Source organism: Emydura macquarii, unplaced genomic scaffold, assembly GCF_026122565.2.
Source record: "Emydura macquarii macquarii isolate MOO-44397 ecotype Brisbane River unplaced genomic scaffold, CSIRO-AGI_Emac_v2 contig_1483, whole genome shotgun sequence".
NCBI lineage: Eukaryota > Metazoa > Chordata > Testudines > Chelidae > Emydura > Emydura macquarii.
In genome coordinates this window covers 3437206-3452688 of record NW_027131620.1, presented here as the reverse complement: position 1 = coordinate 3452688, position 15483 = coordinate 3437206, and the positions used below count along the sequence as shown (strand labels likewise).

The 15483-nt window shown below is 48.1% G+C and overlaps 1 protein-coding gene and 1 long non-coding RNA gene across 7 annotated transcripts in view; one reads left to right on the top strand and one right to left on the bottom strand.

The window, feature by feature from the left end:
* Window positions 1-10480: 10480 nt before the first annotated feature.
* Window positions 10481-13873, bottom strand: LOC137156991 (uncharacterized). Of its 2 annotated transcripts, none has more exons than XR_010920954.1 (2): window positions 13736-13873; window positions 10481-12448 (listed from the first exon to the last, which is right to left on the bottom strand). It is a non-coding gene; the product is annotated as an uncharacterized lncRNA (long non-coding RNA). The 2 variants fall into 2 exon arrangements; XR_010920955.1 differs by lacking the exon at window positions 13736-13873 and adding an exon at window positions 12685-12811.
* ZBTB46 (zinc finger and BTB domain containing 46) overlaps window positions 13143-15483 on the top strand; it is an 81311-nt gene continuing 78970 nt past the window's right edge. For 3 of the 5 annotated variants that reach the window (XM_067554055.1, XM_067554052.1, XM_067554056.1), the window contains exon 1: window positions 14117-14383. The gene's annotated coding sequence lies outside the window, so the exon portion shown is untranslated. Of the gene's footprint in view, window positions 13246-14116; window positions 14384-15483 lie in introns of those variants that run through there. The other 2 variants (XM_067554053.1, XM_067554054.1) reach the window with 2 other exon arrangements.

Below are 15483 nucleotides of genomic sequence, written 5' to 3'. Positions count from 1 at the left end.
CAACTCAGTCCTGTTTGGCAGCACGTCCTACTGTTCCATCCTGGGTCCAACATTACTCCACCAGTGTGTCTGAATCCAGAACAGCAGCCCTCCCTGCTAACCCAGCCCTGAGCAGAGATGTACAGTTTGACAGGAGTCAAACTGAGCGATAAACATGCACCAGGGACCCTACTGAAACCACCCAACTCATTTCCCTTGTGTCCCAGGCAAGATGTGGGACCAGTTCTTCAGATGTTAACAGCTGGTGCCCGCACTCCCTGTGCATCCCGACCCACTTCAACAGTACTGAGTGGTGACAGCCCCGTGCCCCCTGCCGCTTGAGTGTTTCCTGGTCAGCATTGCTGATGTTCTGCAAAGAAAAAGATTAGTTCAAACTAGTTGGTTTCTCAAGCCAGTCACCAAAGACATTAGCAGAATAATGGAGTTTAATATCTGGGTTTTCTTCTAGGAGGGCATGAACCTGTCTCTGTGTTGAATTTATCCCCTGCTGCTAGGTTTTCATCTCTTGTTTTCAATTTTCTTGTGATGGTGCATTCTGCACTCCGGGCACCATGTCAGAAACTCCCTTACTCACTCTCCTGATGGAAACGGTAAATGCTCTCTCTCATTCTCTCTTCCCTGGCATCTGTTTCTGGGTATTTCTTTTATGCTCTCACTGTGGGCGGAAGGCTCTGTCTCTCTGGCTGCTTGGACTCCATCAGAACTAGCATGCCCAGGGGGGAGGGGGAGAGTTACATGAACCTGGAGTCAGCGATGCACACGGTCAGGAGGAGGAGCAGCTAGTGCTGACAAACACCGTTGCATGGTTGCTGGGAAAAGCACTGAATGAGCATACAGTGAGAGGGTTTTGAGGTTCAATGAACAAGTGCTTGTAAAGCGCTGTGAGATCCTTGATAATCAAAGGGGAATCCTTGAATCCAAGGTAGCAGAAGGTGCCTAAAAGTCTAAACCTGACATCATTTAAAATGTTCACATTAATTATTCAGAAAACAGTATGGTCTAGTGGATGGAGCCCAGGCCTGGAAGAAGGGATCTCCTGCGTTCTCATCCCCGTTCTGCAGCTGCGGCTCATCTCTGTAAAGCGCTCCGGGAGAATGCTGGCACTCTGCAAGTCCTGAGTATTGTTCCAGCAGAGTTAGGCGAGGACTGGGCCTTTTTGTTTCGCTTGTGGAATACAAATGGGTTGGCTGGTGGGTGGGGATGGTTTTATTTGGGGTTCATCAAGGTTCAATTTTCAGGTGTTCTATGCTGGCCAGAATTCACTGCTGGAATTTGGGAGAAAGAGAGGGGAGGAGAGGGGGAATTGTCCCCTTCCTCCCATTACCTGCTCAAAATTACAGCACAAACAATGCTTAACAACAGTTGCCATCGCCAAAGCACTTTACAGACCCTGAGCCTGGGATTTTAAAAGCAGCCTAAGGGAGTTAGAGATTGTCTAAATCCCTTGGGCTCTTTTGAAAATCCCAGCCTAATTAAGTCGCAAATCTCCTTCCCCCCCCCCCGGTGAGATAGGCAAATGTATTTTATTAACCCATTTTACACGTGGGGAAATTAAGGCACAGCGAGATGGTGACTTAGTTTGTGTCAGTGTTGGAATCTGAACCCATGATTCCGTGTTCTCAGACCACACATCTCATGCATCTGTACAGCTCTTTGTTGTACCTAATGACTAACGCAGCTAAGCTGCCTACCAGCACGGCCAGGAGCTCCTTGTCAGTTTTGACTTGAAATTAAAAAGAGGAACAACTGTGGAACCTCTTCAGCCCAAGATACTCGATGCTCTGCTTTCTTCTAATGTCACTCTGTGGTCCAGCTAGTCATACCCAGAGAAGAAGGGCCCCCATTTTCAAGTGACTCAGACTCTCCCTTCCTTCCTCAGGAAAACCTGTGATCAGATAAAGGCATCAAATTATCCGGTACGCACAAACACCATCTGCACGGATGCAGGCAATACCCCTTCACGCCTCCCCCTTTGTCCCCTCAAGAAAGAGGAGGCCAAGGGCATTCGGTATCACCCCTCCACTGCAGTAGACCAACGGGCCTCTTTGTTAAAGACAGGAGCAGGTGATTGTCGATGTACAGTGGCCCTTGCGCCTGACGGCCCTGCTTTATTCTTAGCGTAACTCCACTGAAGTTAACAGAGGTCACCAAGGGCGATCTTGCCCCGCAGATAGTTATGTACCACGCTCTGCTTGTTGCTGCAGAGTTTGACTCTCCCTGCTGATCCTCCACTTCCCTTCTTACTTAGTATTGTCTACTGGTTCTGTCCTACGGTATCAAGGAGACGCACAGTGGAAAAAAATCAGGAGGGGGCCATCTTTGGTCAGCAGCTGAAGAGGGGAAGGTGACTCATGGGCACTTGGCAGAGGAGAAGAAGGAGAGGGCGGGGGGTGGGGTGGGGTGGGGGGAGGTGGCAGGAGTGTAAAAACAGCAACCGTAGACAGATGGGCAGCAGCCCACACTTAGGTGCTATGGGGCCTGATGTGGAAAAAAGCAAATGAAGGTGTGAAGATTTCCCTTCAGATTAAAAAAAACCAGCCGCGTGCATGTTATTCTGTAACCTAAACCCTGCCAGATAAAAGAGAGCAGAATCTGGGCTTGTAGCGTGCTTTCTGAGGGATGCCAAAGTGCTTTGAAAGCAAAGATACCAGAAGCGTGACCCCACCACCACCCTTCCTCTTGTGTTACCACTGTAAAGAGAGTGCAAAGTGGGTGTGTCTTACTAGCAGAATCGGAGAAGTAGCATTTTGCACGCGTGTAAAGGATGGCCCGAAGTGTATGGGAGAGTCACACTCTGGAAGTGCGGGATCTGGGCACCGTCAGAAGACATTAGGAGCTCAGAAGCGACTCCTGCTCAGCTGTGGATGTTAGAACTGGATTGCAAATGCAGCTCCGGGGTGATCATTTTCTCCGTTTGGAGAAGGCATTTACTAGAGCCGACATGCTTCAAGCAATGGGCTGTGCGGAGCTGGGGTAATGCCAGATGCTGAAAGGGGTGCGCTCTCGCTTTTTCTCTCCCTGCTGATCTTTTAAGCCCCTCTCCTCACTGTAGTGTTTGGGTGTCTTCTGTGGCAATGGGGAGGCATCTGGCAACCCTCAAACAGTGACACTACTTGACAGAGGCCAAGCCCAAGACTCCATCAGGGCTTCTACCGGCCTTTTTTAATGAACTGAACTAAAAAGAAAAGTCAAAATTTGCTCCAAAGCTGCATTGTGTGTTTCAACAGCCCAAATGCAGAACTTAGGGGTGCAGCTGAACAGCTGTGCCTGGCTCTTTATATGGTCCTGCTGTGGCTTTGTCATATAGCCAAGCGCTAGCCCGTGTTGGAGATGTGGGCCTATAGTTCAGATGGGCGGTGTCTCTTCGAAAGCAGCCTTCAATGCAGAAAGGTTCTAGAGAGCCCAACCCAGATGTTATTACCTTCCCAGGACAAAGTGGGGGGTGGCTCTGGAGTGGCAGAATTAAGAGCAGGCTCTGATTTCATGCACACCACCAGGAAGGGTCCATATGAGGGGTACATGGTCTCCTCCCAATCCAGAGCGCTGACCGTGATGGTAAAACCTTTCTGCACAAATAGGAATGACACGTATAAATCCTCTGCGCGCGGGAGATTAGGACGTGCCCCCCTCTAGCCTGCCATCTGAAGAGGAAATCTTTTCTTCTGCTCATAACGTTTGCATTGTTGACTTGTGACCTTTCTGTCATACGGGGCTGCTGGGGCCACATCTGGAACGCTGCGCACAGCTCTGCTCACCTCAGTCTTAGAAAGGATCATATGACTGAGATGGAGAATGAAAGACAGCCAGACCGGTGCGGGCACTCAGGGAAGTTAGTTAAACAGAGAGCTTTGAGAAAGTAGGTCTCTCTTCTTTAGAAAAGAAAAGATTAAGTGAGATCTCACTGAAGTGTACAGAATTCTGGAGGGACTAGAGAAGAGAGACACTACAAGGCTATTTGAACTGGTGTCAGATGCAACAATTGAGGGCATGAATTAAAGCTCAGGACGGGTTGGACACTAAAGGAATTCATGTGGAAATTCTTTATGCTGAGTGGAGTTAATACAGTCTATGGAATGGACTCACCAAGGGGACTAATAAGAGCAACTAGGTTAGGTTTTAAAAGGAGTTTTGAGACATGCATTACATTTTTTTCTGGGGATTTGGAACTTCTAACTCCGCACACAAAAAAGGGGTGGCACCAAATAGCTTCCTCTTTTACCATAATCACTGGTGTGCTCCTGAGAGTCCATCACAGACTTTCCCAGGCTTTCTTAGCAGTAATAATTCTTAGTGTGTAGAATCTTCAAAGCCCCATATTAACGTTAGTTAATCAATCCTCACAACACCCCTGTGAGTTAGGCAAGCGTTTGTAACAGGCCAGCCCTGTTTGCCTGAAACATCCCGCCATTAGGAAGCACTGGTCCTGCTGGGAGAAGGTTATGTGGACTCTTCTGATTTAGTGAGGTGGGTGGCCATTGCCCCATCTGGATAGAAAGGAGGTGGGCATGACTTTCTGGGCAGAGAGGAGCTAAGGTGTGGGCTGAACAGACCTGAAAGAGGAGTCCTAGAAGCGGCCAAGCCTGGAGAGAAGATCTCTCAGCCAACTTTGATGTTATTTGCTTTGTTGATTTCTGTGTTAATAAGCCAGACCCCAGAAGGGGAGAGTTTGTGCTGCACACAGTGTGTGGACTGTGTTTGTAAAGCAGGCAGAGAAAGGCACCAGCTTACAGTGTCAGTGTCGGACTTAAAGGGAGCTCGCACTACCCTGGTCTGAGAAGTTCACTTTGTTGTCAGCACAGCGCAGGTGCTTTAGTAAAGCATCCAGGGAATGACTGTGCAAACCTGGCTAGCATGACCTGGGGCAGTTACAAAGAGTGCAGGTTAGTGCGTGGCTCGCACATCAGAGATCTCTCGCCTCCAAGTCTCTGGCTGTGAACAAATTTCCTGCGGATAAGAATGTACAGGGAATTGTACACAAACCATTTTACAGATTAGAAACCAGGAGCAGGGACAGCAAGTGACTTACCTGAAGCTACAAAAGGAGTCAGTGTCAAAGCGAGGCTTATAACTAGGGATTTTCCAGCCCCCCGACCGCTGCTCACAGCATTCACACCACATATCTTTGTCTCTTTCTTCCTCTGCAATGGGTCAAAAGTGCACATACTAACCCAGGGAGGAGACTGCAAATATGACCCTTAGTGACTTGCACAAGGTCACAGAGGGAGCCAAAACTAGAACTCAGCTCTTCTAATGCCCTGCTTTAACCTCTAGACCACACTTCCTTCCAAAGTGCTCACTGTTAACATTAGGCTCAGAGCTAAGTTGCACCACACAACACCTGAAAGGATTTTGAAGTGCTTGGCGGGGAAGAATACTGGGCCAGGGAGGGATTTGCCTGCTGCCTGTTTGATGTAGGTTGCATAGGGCAAGCCCATCCCCTGCTCTAGTGCAGGATCAGTCTGGCTGTAATTTCATCTCTGGGATCCTGTAACTGTTACTTGCTTTGCACTCAGGGCAGCAGGAGAGAGGTGCTGTATCTGTTTTGTGTTTCTATGTAGAACTTATTTTACAACTCCCCCTGCACCTCCGCATTTTATCCTCTCCTCCTTGTTTTCCCCCCACCCCACCCCTGCATGACCAGCCAACGTGGGAGTCAGCACTTCCTGTTCACAGCGGCTTATCGGCCCTGAGAGGGAACAGGATTCAGCTTTCTGAAGTGAGCTGGCAGAGGTCAGAGATGGGCAGGTCCAAATGCAGTGGGAACTGCACCCAGCTGCTGGAAACATGACGGCTGAGTGAGTTTGGATGGCTCCCAGGTGGACCCCACCCACCTGGAGAAAAAGGCTGTGCTGGCTCATATGGCAGCTGCTGATTTCTGAAGAGAGAGAAAGTCTCTGTGAGCTGACAGCCTGGAGACAGAAACTGATCTCCCTGTGACATGGGAGACTCTACAGTAGAAGCCACCGTATGCCAGCCAGTGCCACGTAGCTGGCAATAATGCCACCTTTCTGAGTATAGGAGGAAACAGTTAACCACTGGTAGCACTTGGGTTTGGGCAAATGCTGGCCTCTCAACGGTAACCACAGTGTATCACCTCAGAGCTTCCTGGCTGCCTGTGTCAGCACCTACCACCTCAGCATTTAGGCTTTCGCATTTTGCTTCAATACTGTCAGAGGGAGATTTCTTCAACTCTTGTTGTGTAGGCAAAGGTTGGACTAGAAACGACATTTCTTTTGTAGCCAGGTGGACAGGGCACAGTATCGCAGTTAAGGATGCCAGGGTTCAGTTCTCAGCTAAGTAACTGAGGGAATGTGTACTCTGCAATTAAACACCCGGGACTGACCCATGGCAGCTGACTCGGGCTCGCAGGGCTGTAACATTGCGGTGTAGACGTTTGGGCTCCAAGCGGAGCCTGAGTTCAGGGACCCTATGAGGGGGTAGGGTCCTAGAGCCTGGGCTGCAGTCCTGAGCCCAAACATCTACATCACAATGTTACAGCTCCAGCCCCGCGAGCCCGAGTTAGTTGACACAGCCCAGTCCCCAGTGTATAACTGCAATGTAGACATACCTTCTGACTGAGTTTCCAAAGAGTGCCGAAAGTTAGGCACATAAATAAAAATGAAATGCTAAGTGCCTGCAGCTCTGACTTCCCTGGGTGCTCAGCACTGCTGAAAGTCAGGCTGCTTTTATAGGGGTACCTAAATAGGGATGTAAGGGTGCCTTACTTTAGGCACTCACTCTTAAAAATGGCAGCCGGTGAGCTAAACTTTCAAATAGCTTGTGAGTGTGCACAAGCTGTTGCACACGCATTGGTTTTTTTGCACTATCACCTGTGCATGCAAATTCTAAACTTTTCACACCCCATTGACAGAGCAAATAAGTTCTGTAAAATGTATGTTTTCGTTATGGGCACAAGTTACTCGTCTGCAATTAGAAAATGTTGCTCTCACAATGTGGTGGCCTTCTCTTTTAAGAAGACTTCACTCATTGAGCAGGAGTGAATCCTCTAGAGAAATGTTTGGCTCAGGCATGTCCACCTGTCAGCATTTTTCACATCCGAGATTAGTAAGTAGATGCAGCCTGAAGCATTGATCACACTGGATAATTTCTGGGGAGTCTGAGTAATCTCAAGTGCTGGAGTACTAGAATTATGAGGCGATATCTGTCTGCTCATTCCAGAAAGGTGAGGGATTGGATGAGGAGTGTTTAGCAGTTTTTAGCTCATTCAGACATAACTGAAGCATCTTACCGGACCAAGCTGTGCCCTCAGACACATGGTGCAAGTCCCACTGATGTTTCAACTGTCACTGTGCACAGATGAGAGCAGAATCTGGCTCACAGTATCAAACCTAGATAACTAAAGTCTAGAATGTGGCCTCAATTGTTGTACAAACTCCAAATTGTCTGAGTAAACCTAAAACCACACTGCAAAGCCTCTTCAGCACAGTTATATATAGTTTAACTGCTGTTTCTCTTTTTTTAAATAGATATATTACTTGCACTGGTGCACTATTTATGCAATCTGCACGAAACAAAGGGCTTGTACATGAGCCTTGTAATTTGTTTGGTTTCTACAGAAAACAGAAAGATTTCTTTGTAGATAACAGGGAGATCCCTCAGTGGAGTTCTGCCTATAAAAATGGACTGGTTTGAGAGATTGTAGCAAAAAGGTGTTAGTTTAATGGAGAACTAGTTTATTTCTCTAATGATGCAGATATTAACATTTAGTTATAGGCATTTAACTGTTTGTATCTCATAACAATTAAAAAGACAATGAATGTCCTAAAATGATACAGTGCAACCGTCCCATCAGATGCTCTATCACAGGTTGCAAGCATGAAGGGACATGGAATTGGAGTGGGAAAGGAGAAATCAAATTTATTCGAAACATGTCAGCATTGTATTCTTAGGCTGCAGAAAAAAATGCCTGTGTCACTGGTTCTCTCCAGATATACAGTGAGTCCACCTTAAATAAAGACCTGTGAAAAGATCTGATTAAAGGTTACACTCTCAGCCCTCCAGTCCAAAAAGGGAGATAGAGGGAAGCTGATCCCAATCAAAGGTGAACACTTTAAAAGAATAAAACTACCAGTGCACCAATGTATAAAATTGGATAGAAAGGGAACCTGATGAGAGCCCAGGCTTGTAAAACGGAAGTAAAGACTATTTACATGAATGACTGTATGAGGAAGACTATGTTGGTGCAGCAAAGTTATCCATACAAAAGGCTTGGATTGTAGCTGAAATGACCAGTGGCTTCTCTGTCTGCACTAAAGACGGACACAAAAAAATACCCCACAGCTCAGCAATTCCAGATTGTGACAAATTCGGAATGGGACCTGAATTTTGCAGCTCAGGCCCTTCTCTGAGTTGAACATTTTGAGGGGAATGTATTTTTGGAGCATTAAAGATCTTCTGAGTCAGGCCAGTTCCTTTCAAGAATTGCACCAAAAGAGCTCAGTAGGATGTGGCTGATCAAATATTTTATAAATGAACATCAGCCTCCACCCCCTTGAGTACTGTATTGACATAGGATTGTCAATTGAGGACTGCTTCCTGCTACTCCCTATTGCTTGGATATTTGGTGTCCCTGCTCCTCTCCAATGATGTGCTTTGATTAATAATGAAGAAACAACATACTGCTCCAGTTCTGCCCTTCAGTGCACAGAACACAAGTAAACCAACATTGTGTGTTTAGTAACACAGATAGAAACAGATTTAACTTTCAAGCAGTTAAACAGCAGAGCATGGTAATGAGAAAAAAATAAGTGGGGGGTGAGGGAGAGAAGGAAAGATGGGGGTGGAGAGAAGGAATTTTATTCTCTTGGGGTTTTTGTAATCTTCATTCACCATATTTAGCAGGATTGTGACTTGCCCTCGCTAGCTCATGGAGAATTCCCCCATGTGTTTACTCCCACAACCTAGTGAATGCCTCCTTACACATCATGGAAAAAAATACAATTGACATGTTAACTCCCACTGGAGAAGGAATTCTCACTCACCAAGCACAGGCTGGGAGTATGTCCATGTGAGAGAGACAGAAACAAATACTTTTTCATTAGCTCGGTTTAAATGTGGTTTACTCCTAAAATGACCTGGTCAGGGTTGCATATCACCTCCCTTTTTTCCTTTATGGTCCCCTGACAAAGAAACCAGATGACCTTCAATCCAGTGTAATACAGACAGGAATGTGGGTCCTTTAACCCTTACTTTTGACATCAGACGTTTGGAGGAAAATTGGCTGAAAAAAGTGAGACTCCTGGAATTTTCACGCAATCAGAACTGCCATGTTGGGCAGTAATGGGTCCCCATCAAATGGCTTTCTTTCTGCTGAGGTCAGAAATGAATGGGCTCTGAGGATTGGGGTTCACTTGTAGGGTGCATGGAAAACCCTGTCAAAATGGCCTCTTGAAAACAAAAACCCTGCCGGTGCAGCTTAGAATGCTTATTGTTTGGTTTTTGGACATCTATTTTTGGGTACAAAACATAGATTAGATAAGAAAGAAAGACGGATGGATAGACAGACAGATGGATGGATGTGAGTAGAGCTGAGCAGGGGACTGGGAGTACTCCTGGGTTCTGCAACTGAATCACTGAGCCTCCCTGTACCTCAGTTTCCCAGAAGACGTGCAAAAATGTGTGGGCCTAATTTGTGTACACAATTGTGACTAGATGCTCAGCATTTGCACATGCCAATAAGATGACTGTGTATGTAGAGTAAGCATGCAAATATATATGCATTAAAATGTTCATATATTCCTTATCACAAGAGACAAGGAAATGCATATCAGGGCAATTCCAAGGCCTTTGCAGTTCTTCCGCTCCCAAGAATGTGACTCCTAAATGCTTCCCCAGTGCTAAAAACTAAGTCTACAGAGATAGAAGCCTTAATGTCCCTGGGCCCAGTGGTCTGGATTTATGAGATTTGTGATTCAGCAGCCTTCGAAAGAGCGGGATGCAGGATACAGTCAATCTGAAAACATGTGATTATCAATCCTTGACATATATCATCAATGGTCCACTATTACACACTGTTAAACTCTGTATCCTGCTTCCAGTTGATGTGCTTCTCATTCACCAAACACCTCTTGGACCACACCAAGGGTGACCAAATGTCCTGATTTTATAATCCTGATATTTGGGGCTTTGTCTTATATAGACGCCTATAACCCCACAACCCCATCCCGATTTTTCACACTTGCTATCTGGTCACCGTAACCACACCATCCTCCTCTTCCTGTCTTCTTTTCTCCTTCTCTCTTCTTTTCCCAATGTCAGTTCTTTCCGGCAAGCAGTTTCCCCTCTTCTAAGGACAGATTGTATAATTGTATACTTACCTCAAACCCAATACAAACTGCTAATTAAAACAAACAAACAAAAACTCTATATATGGACTGTAAAATACAGGCTGAAGCATATTTCACCCTTCCCACTTTCTCCAATCCTTTGTGTTGAGCAGCTTCAGGAAACTCAGCCTCTCTCCACCCTCCCCCTCTTTGAAAGCATTCCCCCAGGGCAGTGCCCAGTCTGCAGCTGCTGCTGCTCATGGGGGAGTGAGTCCAACATGACACACACAACTAACTAAATATTTTCCTCTAACAAAGAGAGGAGGAAGAAATCCTGGGTAGTGGTAGAACTAGGCCATGCATACTTGGAATTGAAGAAGTCCAAAGGTGATATGGGAATTCCTGCCTGGAATCAGCAGAGTCTTGGGAAAGAGATAAGTCCAGGAATAATAGGTTTATTTACAGCTGGAATCAGAGGAACCTAAGGATAACACAGAGTGTTACAAACATGCTTAGCTATAGTTATATGGTCTGATTTAATGTGTTCCTCCCCCGCAACCCAGCTTCTACTTGTCCACCTGTAATTTTGGACAGTAGGATTCAGCTTTAAAGCATACAACTGCTGCAAGCACAGTTGAAATATCCTACTATCTGCATGTACATGTGAGAATATGTTCACATGTAAAACCCATCTGATAATTTAACATAGACAAAGGGTATTGGTGTGTTAAAATTCTATCACCTACATACAGCTGGCAGAAACTTTCAACTGAATGTGCAGGGATATGCACACACAAAATTGGGTGAGCATAAAAGGAGGCTGAGGTCTAAAAATCAGACAATTACTTTTAATTTTGTATTACCTAAACTAAGAATTGTGCCCTTCATTGCATACATAGACAACTGCTGAAAACTGTTCATTTGCATTTTAATGGAATCCTTTCTAGGAAAATGTTAGTTGGACTCCTTTAGAAAAGGTAATTGAAAAATATATTGGAGTTAAGACATTTCCTTTCTTTTCTAAAATAAAAGTGTTTGGGTTTTTAGGGGATGGGATGAAGTAGGAAGAAAGACATCCTGGAACACCTGATTATCCACTCTAAAACATATGAGGGACCAAAAAGATCCTTTTAGGAATGCATTTAAGGAAGGAGCAGGGGCATAATTTGACTGACTTCAGCTGAGTAGGTTCTCTTTTCTCTGGGGCTGCATTTGACCCAACATCTGTGTGCACAGGAAAAATATTCTATGTAAATAAATCACTTTATATGTACCATGATTTGAGGAAAAGGAAATGAGGGAGCAGATTCTCAGAGCTTAGGCACACAATTGTCTGTGCAATTACGAAGATTACACACACAAATCAGATAACTGTGCAAATAAATAGCCAATTCCACTTATTTGCATACATAATTACCCAATTTGCGTGCACAATCACAGTAAGTGCATGCACTTAAATACTTTGAACATGTGGTCCTACATCTTTGGGGCTAAATCCTGCTCTGTCACAACTGTACAACAACATGTGACTCAGAGACCCATTGCCTTGCCTGTTAAAGCCATCTTTAGAATGGGGTGTCCTCCTGCATGCTCCAGACCTGTTAGCTCACTCCTGCGAAATGCAGGACAGCTCTTCTTTGATTTTTTTTTTCCTGTTATAGTCAAAGGGCCAAATTCAGCCCTGTTATGAGTTATATTTTGCACTTGTGTAAATGTCTTTCAGCTCAGATCTCAAGGCATCCTCTGTAAGGGAGTAAGCATTATCTCCATTTCACAGCGGCAGAGTGATAGACTCCAGTTCTCCTGACTTCCAGCCATGTTCTCTAAGGTTACACCCACAGCTGCCCACCTGCACTCGCCTGAAGTCAGGGGTCTCTGGTTGTATGGTTCTTGGGGCACCGCTAATCCTGTCCGGGAGAGGTAAGACAGCCTTTCTGAAGTGCAGGGAGGTTCTGCCAGCTTCTCCCGCTGTATCCATACAGAAGTGGGTCCAGTCCAAGCTATCCCCTCGCCCGGCTTGTCTCTCTCAGATCCTGGCATCCCGCTACCCCAGGCTACGAGCAGGCTGCAGACAGGCTGGGCAGAACCCGGATCTCGCTGGGGAGGTTTATTTCACCGCGTTTTGATCACTTTCCATGGTCGCGGCTGCATGAAATTCTGGGCTGGGTATAGAAACATACCAAGGAAACGTCCTTCACCCCGGGCCTTTGCCTGACCTCGCCCGTGGGCCAGGATCAGCCAGCGGGGCGGACCCTTCCCTGCGGGGGGGCGCTTTGTGAGCGGCCAGTACGAACATTTACCAACCCCCCCCCGCCGGGTGCGGAGCGCGGGGGGAGGGGAGAGGGGGGTGTCCAAGGGGGGCTGGGTCTGACTGGGGGGGGGGGGGGAAGGGCGGCACCTCAGGCTCTCCCCCTCCAGTCTCCCTCTCTCTGAGGAGGCTGCTGCACCTGCGGGCCAGGTGGGCGGCGGGGCGGGCAGCGCTGGTGCCCAGGAGCAACCCTGAGGGGGGGAGGGCAGAGACCGGCAGAGCTAAACACCCCCCGTCACCACCGGGCATTTCCCATGATGCTCAGCGCCCACCCCTCACTTCCGTTGTCCGGCAGTGGCAGCTGCTGACGGCGCCCCCTCTCCCCCGGGCGCAAGGGAGGCGGGGCCAAGGGGCGGGGCTTACGGAGGCCTGTGTCCGGCTCCGTCCAATGAGGGCGCAGCAGGGGGAGGGAGGCCGCACGCGCCCTTCTGGCCACGCCCCCCCCTCCTCAACCGGTCTCGGGCCCGCGCCCGCGCGCCCGCCGCCTCGGAGCGCGCGCGCCCGGGGGAGCGGTGGGAGCGCGCCCCGCCCCCCCCCTCCCCGCTTTTCCCCCCCCCGCCCCCATCCCCACCCGTGAGGAGAGACATTGAGTGACCGAAGGAGCCAAAGCTCCGGCCGCTCCGAGACCCCGCTCCCCGGTCTGGGGCCCAGGTAAGCGAGACTCCCCCAGCCCAGCTCCCCCCCCGCGCCCCGGGGGCTTGGCATGGCTGCCCGGTCCCCCCCATCCCTGAGGGGGGGGGGCGGCGGGGCTTGTCTCCCGCCCGCTGAGGGGAGAGGGCCCGGCTGCCCCCAGTCCGCTCTCCTGCCCCTCTCAGGGGAGAGGGGCTCGGCCCGCCTCCCACCCGGACCCCCCAGCGCGCGGCCCTCCCCAGCTTGGTCCGTGGGGCTCCGGGTCCCCCCCCGGGGGTCTACCACCCCCCCCCAGCACCGCTGGCCGGGGAAGGTAGCTGCCCCCCCCCCCCCCCCGCTTCATTGGGGGTGAGCACGGGAGCCTCGCGGCGCTTCGGGGGTGGGCGGCGCTGGCCTGGTGGAGCCCCCCCCCCCCATAAGGAGATGAGGGAGGCAGTTACCCGCCTCGCCCCCCGGGGTGCCGGCAGCACAGGGGGGGCAATGTGGGGGTGGTGCTGTACGCTTGACTCACCCGCTGCCAGCGACACCCTCTCCCGAGCTGGCTCGGGGAACAGCTGCTCCCTGCCCTCCCCTCCTCCCGGGACGGGGCGGGGGGGGGGGTCACAGGGAGAGGGGGGGTCAGTGCCGCGATTCCAGGTGCTGGGGTCCTGGAAGTGGGGAGGGGGGGGGTGTCGGCACCCAAATGTCTCTCCTGCCCTGAAAGCACCCGTCTCTATCCCTGGGGGCCGCTGGGCAAAGCCCACTACAATCGGGAGAGAGGAGCGGGGGGGGGGAATTATTTTCCCCTTTGTGGAGGGGCATGAAGCCCCCTTCGGCACGCGATGACTTAGTTGGTGTGGGTGGATGGGCTAGCTTGATGAGTGGCAGGGTTTAACCCCCCCCTCCCCTTTACCCCCGCCTCTTCCCCCTCTCCTCCCTCCCTGTAACCTCCAAAAGGGGAATTTTCCAGCTGGTAATTTCTGCTGCGTCAACACCCAGCTCAAGGGAGAGGAGAGGAGACAAGGGGGCATTTTAACAGCAGCTCCACTTGCAAATAACAAGCCTGAATTCTGGCTCCAGAATTAAAAACCTTTCCACCCCCAAAAAATCAGCATCTGTGCAAGTTGGACCAAGAGTTTGTCAAGAGTGTGGTTCAAAACTGCTTGGAAAAAGGGATGAGGTAATAATACTGGTGAAGCATGTTGTATTTCTCTCTCTCTCTCTCTCTCTTTCTCTTTTTTTTTTTTTTTTTTTTTAAAGCCAGGCCTGTTTTGGGTTATTGTCTCCCCCTAAAGCCAGACACAGATCGCCTGGCCTTGCCTCCATTTTAATTGCAGGCTGAAATGGGGGAAGTGACCCTATTAAAAAATATCCTGCAAAACAATGCCTCTTCTCTTTGGAGATGTAGGTGATTTTTAATATACTTGTAACAAGTGCAAAAGTGGCTGGAATTGTTTTCTGTCAAGGTGAGAAACTAGTGCGCATACACTCCCCCTGAAAAAATAAAGTATTTGTAAAAATAGGGGGAGAAAAGAGGTGTTTTGGAAGGTGTTTGTAAAATAAAGGGTTGTAGTACTGGATTGTCTTTGTGTCTCTGTAAATAGACATGTCAGTTTCACAAAGTAATACAAGTAGTGTCTGATAACTCAATCCCAGATGACAAATAGAGAATGGAGCAGATTTTCAAGACTGTAATAGTGAGAGGATTTCTCTCTTTGATAGGGAAAAGAAATTGTTGATACTTAATGCCCCACTAAAGAAACTGTGTAACTGAACACTTTGAAGAAATTCAAATATGTGGAACAATATTTTAGTTTTTACACCTGACTAGGAAAATATAAACAAAGGAAGGTTTAAGGGAGACTAATGAATTTCCACATGCTTTCTATTTTACAATCTCAATGGTTCATTCGGCATGGATTACAGGGACAAGATTATTATCAGCATTGTTTAAAGATATGCTAATTAGGAAATGTGTTTTGCAAACAGTGTTATTGCAGACACCTGTACGAAGTTCTTACATGCATTTTAATTGCTTCACTTGTATCATTTTTTTACATTTAGTTAATTTAGTATAGCTCTAGCTCCCAGTCCTTGTTCTCAACAAAATATTTATTACATGTTTAAATTTTCTGTCTGTGTATTTGTGTAGTTCCATTTTTGCTATATTACCTACTTAAAGGGACTTTTTCCAAAGGATTTTGTGGGGCGGGGACTGGTATTGAAAGAAAGAACAAGGTGATTCAAAAAACAGTGAGACAGAAATGGGGATATAATTTT